Raw genomic sequence first — 7994 nt, 5'->3', positions numbered from 1 at the left:
TTATAGCTAATTTTTTTCAGACCCAGAAGCAGAAATCTATGCCTTTTGGATATTTTCCATTATGAACCCTATATTTCAAACACTTTACCTCAATGTCTATCTTTCTCATACTTGAAAATTATCTATTTATATCCATTGATTTTTCCCCAAAGCAATATTTATAGAACTATAATTCCAAAATAAAGATGCAATAAGGGTTCTCTTGATTATGACCTCCGACCCACAAGCTTTCCTTCCACAGTCTGACTTCTTTATTAATGAAATAAAGGTTAAAGAGACGAAAGGAGAGGCATAATCATTATAAGCAACTGTCTCAGGAGACATTATGTTCCAAATATCTGTAAAAAATGGATTTTAAGGTGAAATTCTTTTTTTCAACTTTGTAATGAGCACATTGGCTCTCATTCTTAATATAGCGAGTCATTCTAGACCACAAACATCTAAGTCCGAGAGTGATAACGGAGAGTGATTTAGCCCTGAAATCATGAAAGGCTAGGATGAGAATTATGAAATGAAGTCAAGGATGACAGGAAAAGATATCAAGGCTAAGACAATCGGCTTGTAAACCTTCTGTTGTAAGAAGATGTAGTTAGAAAAATGCTATATCATTCTGGGTTAAAATCTGACTTAGCTATCCATCTATATGGAATTGTAAATTAAAGAAAATCAGTCTTTGCTAGAATTATGACTTCCATTCCTAAGACATGCTCCTTTCTTTTTTCTTAGGACACTGTTTCCCATTCCCCAAGTCCTCTGTCACTCTGTCTCTTCTTTTTTAACTGCTTTTCTCTTATCAAGACCTGCATTCAGAAAAGAACTACCCTAAGACAGAGCAAAACTCAGATTGAAAGGTGTACTGTCTCTCAGAAAGAAAAGGCTTTGGACAAGAAGCATATCTGAACTGCTATAAGTCCAAGATACAGCAAATAAAGGAGGAAAGTATGCTTTTCTCAGACAGAACCTATCTGGCAAACAAACGTTGCCTCTTTGTCTTTAAAAGGATTACCCAACCCCAGATCTTCATTGAGTTAGTCCTTCAGTCCTCTTTAAATTGTTGACTTCATCTTGTACAGACTCAATAGATCTCAATAGATCTCAGCCACATCTCTGGAAAATAGCTCCATAAAAGAAAAACAAGCCACAAGGAACAACTGAAAAACAAGCAGAGGTGGAGTAAGCATTTATCGAGTAAACATTATCTCACGTTCCTAATCTTGATTATACCATCAATATTTTGTCTTCCTTGGGTTAAGACTTCATGACCTAGAATCAGTAGTCTAATTCTGGCTTCCTGTCATTCTGTCCCCAGTGTAACCATCTTTTGCAGCCTTAACTTAAGCTTTCTAAAGAAAGTTTTGTTTATTTATTAAATTTTGCCTGTTTAGTGACTATTTGCTTTTTTAAAGGAATTTCTCTTTTTCCCAAGTCATAAAATATGGAAATATCCATAACAGACACAGACCTCCAAATAGTACCCCACAGATGGACTAATTGCTGCTCCAAACAGTAGTCTGCTCATGATCCGCCAATGTTCTTCTGGAATTTCAAATATCCTCCTTTTTCACTTTAAATTTTCATTCATTAATTTCCTTCCTTCAAGTTTCTACCCATCCTGCAAAATATACTACGTTTAAACAATTTTCTCTTTCTGGGTCCTCAAAGAATCAAAGAAAGTTTAGTATTTGAATTTTTAATGTGTTGAAATGTATACACTTTCATATTTTGTATCCCATTTCCCCAACTATTAAAAAAAACAAAAACCAAGACAAATCTCACTGCTATTTGTTCAATGCTGACTCATAGTGACCCTATAGGGAAGGCTGGAGCTGCCCCCGTAAGCTCCAAAGATTTTCATTCTATTCAGGAGTAGAAAGCTCTGACTTTCTTCCTCTAAGTGGCTGGTGGTTTCGAAATGCTGATCTTGGTGGCTGGTAATTTGAACTCCTGATCTTGCAATTAGCAGACCAGTATTCCAGAAGAGCTCTGAATTTTAAATGAAGATTATCATCTAGGCTAATTGCCATTTGCCACTCAGAAAAGCGTGCCAACTGTGTGGTAGGCTTTCATATAATATTTAATTTAATAATAAATGTTCAATAAATACTTGTATTTTTCTATATGTGAAATATAAATGAACACATAGCTATGTTTTAATACTTGAAAAAATTCTGAAGCCTTTGTATCTTTGAAATAATTTGAAAAGGAAAATAAAAATGAAGGGGCAAAGTAAATACTGTAGTTTCATACAATATTTCAGAATCCAATAAATATATGTATTATTAGATAGCATGCAACCCAGACTATAAAGAAGTGACTGAGCTTAGTAAGACATTACTTTAAAGGACAATAAAATCTAGAGAGAATATCTAAATCAAGGCAGAACACTGTTGACATCATAAAGGAACAATAGCAGGCTACATAAGCATAGAAGAAAGATACATTAATTGAAGATGGGCAGGTAAGTGGGTTCTTAAAAATGTCAGATATGATTTGGCTTTGAAGAAAGACACTCTGCTTGGAGTTAGGGATGAGAGGATGTGCAAGCATATAGACGTATAAAAAAGCAAAAGTACGCAATGGTCTGGGTTCAATGACTGAGAAAGTTGACTGAAGAATAACCGTCATTGGGAAGTAGCCAGAAGGTAGGTAAGCATAGAAGAGTAAGTTGATGGTTTCCAGACAACCTGGCAGGTGGGACACATGTCCTTACCTTTACTCTCTATTAAATTCCCAATAAACAGACATTAAACGAATTAAAAGGATTTAAACCTATAAAGAGAAAGGGAGAAGAGAGAACACTGACAACTTTTGAAAGATGTAGAGTGCATGGATAGACCAAATTTGAATGGACGGAATAGGTGTGGGGGGTAGGGGGGGTCATGGGAACCTGAAGTCTGAGTGTTTTCCCAAGGGGGGAAAAAGCAGCAAAAAGCAAGCTGACACATGCCATACAAAGTACTTGGGGCCCTTGAGATAACAAAGGTGTGGATTGGAACAGAAAACTGGGGTACTGCACAAAATTATGAAAAAGGGGTATGGTGACTACAGATGGTCTCCTAAAGCCCTTGCTGCCAGGTCACCATGCTTCCCCCACTCCAGGTGACAAGAGCCTGGAGGTTTAGTCTTGGGAACAAGTTATTCAGAGGGAGCAGTGGGAAATGATATAAGCAAACATATTGTATTATGCAAAAGGCTGACCTCAAAGGTGACCTCCTCCAGCCCCAGCACCCAGGTAAAATGTAGCAGATTTTTTTTATAAGTCCAATAAAAACAGCATAATGACATATATAAATATTCTAATGAAGTAGTTGCTTACCCAATAATCATCAGTGAAAGATTCTGCACACTAGGTTGTCAAGAATTTTCTCTTCACCTTAATTTCCAATAAATAAACCAAAAGCCGGCAGAAACAATATTTTGAACCTCCAACATAAAAGGTTAACACTAATAAAAAAAAACTGGAGGGGAAAAAATAAAGGATTGAAGCAGAAGCTATGTAGAAAGCCAAATAAGATGTTAAAATAAAACTATATTTATTATGCTTATTTGTATGACAATTATAATACAAATTAAGATAGATAGTTCCTTTGATCTTTTTTTAACCAGAGTAGTCTCAGCTGCAACAACACAAACGCTTAACTAATATCTTATTTTGTTTACTTATCAGAAAATGGGGATAAATTGTTGCTCTTTTATTTCTTTTGAAGTAGATTTACTCTATGCTTTCTTGAATCTCCATCAAGAAATTATTTAACTTTTATTTAATTCTTTTAAAGACTTCCCTCTACAGCAAAATTCCAGTATTTTTCTAAGTAATTTTCTGAGCCTTCTGAAGCAGCTGTTCACGTTTCTATGTTCTTTTCAGTGGATTTGCTCTCTCAATCCCATTCTGCTTCTCACAGTGCCAGAGTTCACCAGACCTCTCCAACTTTACTTCCTTTAACTAGGAATTAGTTCGCAATTTGATTTTTGATACAATATTTTGGAACAAATATCACAGGCTATATACAATTGAATTGCATATTTCTTTACAAATACATAAAGCTGTCTTTGTAGACATAAACAATATATAGTGTAGATTGTGAATCTTCCTCAGCTTTATAGAAAATTTAAAAACCACCCAAATGATTCTGCTGATCTTTCTAATTATATTAGTCTTCACCATGATTATTTTGTCATTCCTAGTTAAATTTTAATAATCAGTTGAGTCACCTCTAATCGAGCCATATTTTATTTCTATGTGTATGTGATTTTGCCTCATCGAAAAATGAAAGGACTAGTAAATATTTATATTTCTTCAATGAAAAATGCTTATGCAGTTCAAAAATTCAATTGGTGGTCCAGAGCCATAACATGCAGATGTTTATACAGGTTTTATGTTAGTGCTTTAAGAGGTTGGACTTTGTGTTCTGATATAACTTTGTACACACTTACACACCTTGAAACTAAGTAATCAAGACTCAGTGTTTGCAAAAAACACTTGAGCCACTACATCATCATAAAGAATGAAAATGTTTCACTTTCAATTTAACTTAAAATCAGCAATTAAAAAAAGATCTTTATAAGCCCTCTGGAGGTAGTAATAAAATATGTAATTTTTGTTGCATTTAAAACCTGGTGCTATTGTTTTGATCTCACTGGTGGATCAGATTCATCCATACTACTATTTTTTTCTGACTGGATTTTAAAGTCAATTATAATCAATGTATAATTATAATTCTAGCAAAAATACATTTAAATAATGAGGAAATGAAGTGCTCTCACATTATTTTGTTCTCTACATTTTTCATTTTTATATCTTGAAATTCACTTGGCATTTTATGGTTTTTGCATTGTTTTAAAGTTTCTCCCAGCAAGCAACATTAGACAAAAACCCTGCTGGCATCAAAAGTCCAACTGAGCTTTATTCATGGTGATTTACTCCATAATCAGACTTGGTATCTATAGGTAATGTGAACTGGGGAGTTGAACAATTAACTATTGACTATTGTCCCGGAAGCTACTTTATTTTCCCAGTTGTTTCCTAGTATCTTGATTATCAAAACAATTGCTTCCTCTTTTTCAGTACAGCTGTAGCCATATTTCAGTCTCAGTGGAACAAATATTCAGTAAATTAGTCTTTGGAGGTGGTAGAATTCTCTTGTTGAGAAATGCAGCATTTGAGCAAGCTCCCAAAATGAATGCACTAGGCTTATGCATATACTATCATTCCTGAAAGCTGCAATAGTGGAGACATAATAGCTGACCGGCCTTTTCAGGTTGTGTCTTTGAAAACTTCCATTGAAGGGGTAATATCATTCGAATTTTTGTTGTGAGCATTCTGCAGAAATGAAATTAAACTCATATTACTAACTATTTGGTTTAGACACCAAGATTAATGATGATACATTGCACCAAGAAGGTATATATGAAAACGTTTATTGCTCACACAATGACGTTTTCTGATGAGAACAGAGTGCCTCCCAAGGAGGTAAACCATGTCTGGAGGGATCAAGAAAACATGACTGGCTTGGCATTTTTATGTAGGGTCGGGGCTGTAATAATGGGTGGAGTGTTGATCAGAGGTGTTTGTGCAGTTTGCATCTCTGACGGTGTCAAAAGCAGGTGCAACAGGCTTGCTTAATGATTAATCAAACGTAGAGCAGATATGGGAGAGAGGGTGCAGCAAGAAATTTGTCAGAAGTAAAAATATCAAGGATAGAGTCAAAATATATATATCAAAATTTCCACATATCATTCCTCTCTAATGCATATTGGTTACCAAGATATTGTTTATAATATGCCAGATCCCTAGACCTGCATTAGTTGTACACTATAACTGGTAAACACTTTTAAAAAGATGAGTATACATATCATAGCTAATAAAATATAAAATACTGATCTATATATATATTGTATGTAATAGTAATTACTTGCCTACTTGTTTAAATTTCTTTTACTTTTTAGGTTTATAATTATTATACATAATTGACATTTTCAAACTTTAGTGTGACTCAGAATCACCTGGTATCTTATTAAACCCCACCCCCAGAATTTCTGGCTTAATAAGAATTTATGAGGTTGGACCAGGAAAATTTACATTTCTAAGCAGTTTTCTAGATAAATGGTTGAATATGACTGCTGGTTAAGAATCATGTTTCTTGAATGAGTAACCCAAAACCCTTACATTTTAATGATTTGGATAATTAATTTGACTGTTCATACAAAAATGCAAAGACTTTTAAGTGATAGTTCTAGTTAATTTTTTTTATTGTTGGTAGCTTTTTGTTAGTGTAGATGTAAGTCTATCATTTATAGCTTATGAATGCTTTTTATTTTATTTACTCTAATATATAATATCATAAGTCAATTGATTTAGTTGTATTACTAGATAAATATTTGTAAAAAAATGCACATAATTTGGGCCATTATTTGAGAGTCATACTGCAGACTAAAAAGCTTAGTGAATATTAGTTCAAGAAAACTTCATTGGGACTAATTCCACTTGTACTTACCACTGTATTTTCTTAATTTTTGTGTTTAGTCTTTCATTTCATCACTAGCATATTTGATGTAATGAAGTATTGTGTGCTTGAATAGAAATAATATAAGAATGATAGAAATAAATAATTTTGCCACAAATTTTCAGTGTGTTTATAAACAAGTCATATATTATCTCTAAAGCAACAGTTAGTAAAGTTTGTCTGTGAAAGCCCACATAGTAAGTAAGTGCTTTAGACTTTGTGGGATAAAATAACTCTATCAAAGCTCCTGTCAATTTTTCAATGTAATATACAACAACCTTAGATAATATTTAAATAAATATACATGGCTGTGCTTCAATAAAACTATATTTACAAAAACATGAGAAGCAGAATTTGGTTCATAGGCTTGCTAACTCTGATCAAAGTGTACATTTTTTATATGTTAAAGGTATAGGTTGACTAGATTGTTCATAATTCCTCTTAAGTTGCAAGAATCCTGTGGTTCTGAGACATGGTGAGCCTTATGGATTCGACTGTCGTCAGATAACTCACTGTCATCAAGGCAATTCCAACTGATAGGGACCTTGTGCAGGATTTCCGGTATCCTAAATCTATGAGAGCACGGAGTCTCATCTTTTTTCAAAAGAGTAGCTAGGGGTTTTGAACCACCAAATTATAAATAACAAAACAATCCAATGCTAGAGCCATGGCATCAAGATTAGTAAATGATGGCATGCATGAGAAAATAAGTAGACCTAGAGTCCCATGAGTTCTCATGAATAGGAAATGGCCAGATATTCTAAGGCAACAACACAGGTTTAATGCCAAAGGTGTGATGAGCAAACTCACCCATAGGAGCCAGGCTTTTTTTTTCCATTTAGAAAAATCCTTAAAAAAATGGCTTCCACAAAATTTCTATTACCATTGAGTTGATACTGACTCACAGACCCCTATATGTAATTTCTGAGTATGTAAATTATTATGGGAGCAGATAGACAATCTTTCTCATGCAGCTCAACCAGTTGGTTTGAACCCCAATTTGAAATTAACAGCCCAATGCCTCATTCACAGAGTTCCCAGGGGTACTTTCTGTGAGATGCTCAAAACTCAAAAACTCACATCCGTGAGTTGATTACAACTCAATATGTCCACATAGGAAAGAGTAGAAATGTCCCTGTGAGTTTATGAGACTCTTTATAGGAGTAGAAAGCCTTGTCTTACTCCTGAGGAGCAACAGATTTTGAACTGCTGATCTTTCTGTTAATAGCCCAATACATAAACACTATGCCACTATGTTAGCCTGGGTTGACTAGAGAAACAAATTTAGAGATACTGAAATGTGTATAAGAAAGAGCTTTATTATACTTACCTGGCAGGGGAGATACCATGATCACTAAGGTGGTTTTCCCAGGGCGAAGCTTATCCATTGCACTCCGGATGTGCTGACCCCTGCGATTTCCCCAAATGTGGGAAACTCGACTGCATAATTTGTGGTAGTGGGGGACTGCATTTGCGCTTTAAAAAAAAATT

General features: G+C 34.5%; 1 non-coding gene across 1 annotated transcript; it reads left to right on the top strand.

Annotated features, from left to right (window-relative positions):
- The first annotated feature begins 7825 nt into the window (after positions 1-7825).
- Positions 7826-7985, top strand: LOC115867916. Its single transcript, XR_004045316.1, has one exon. It is a non-coding gene; the product is annotated as a U1 spliceosomal RNA (small nuclear RNA).
- The last annotated feature ends 9 nt before the right edge of the window (positions 7986-7994 follow it).

The sequence above is a fragment of the Echinops telfairi genome, unplaced genomic scaffold, assembly GCF_000313985.2.
Source record: "Echinops telfairi isolate 266 unplaced genomic scaffold, ASM31398v2 ScPeMD7_7475;HRSCAF=8513, whole genome shotgun sequence".
NCBI classification, from domain to species: domain Eukaryota; kingdom Metazoa; phylum Chordata; class Mammalia; order Afrosoricida; family Tenrecidae; genus Echinops; species Echinops telfairi.
This window is presented reverse-complemented; position numbering and strand designations above follow the sequence as displayed.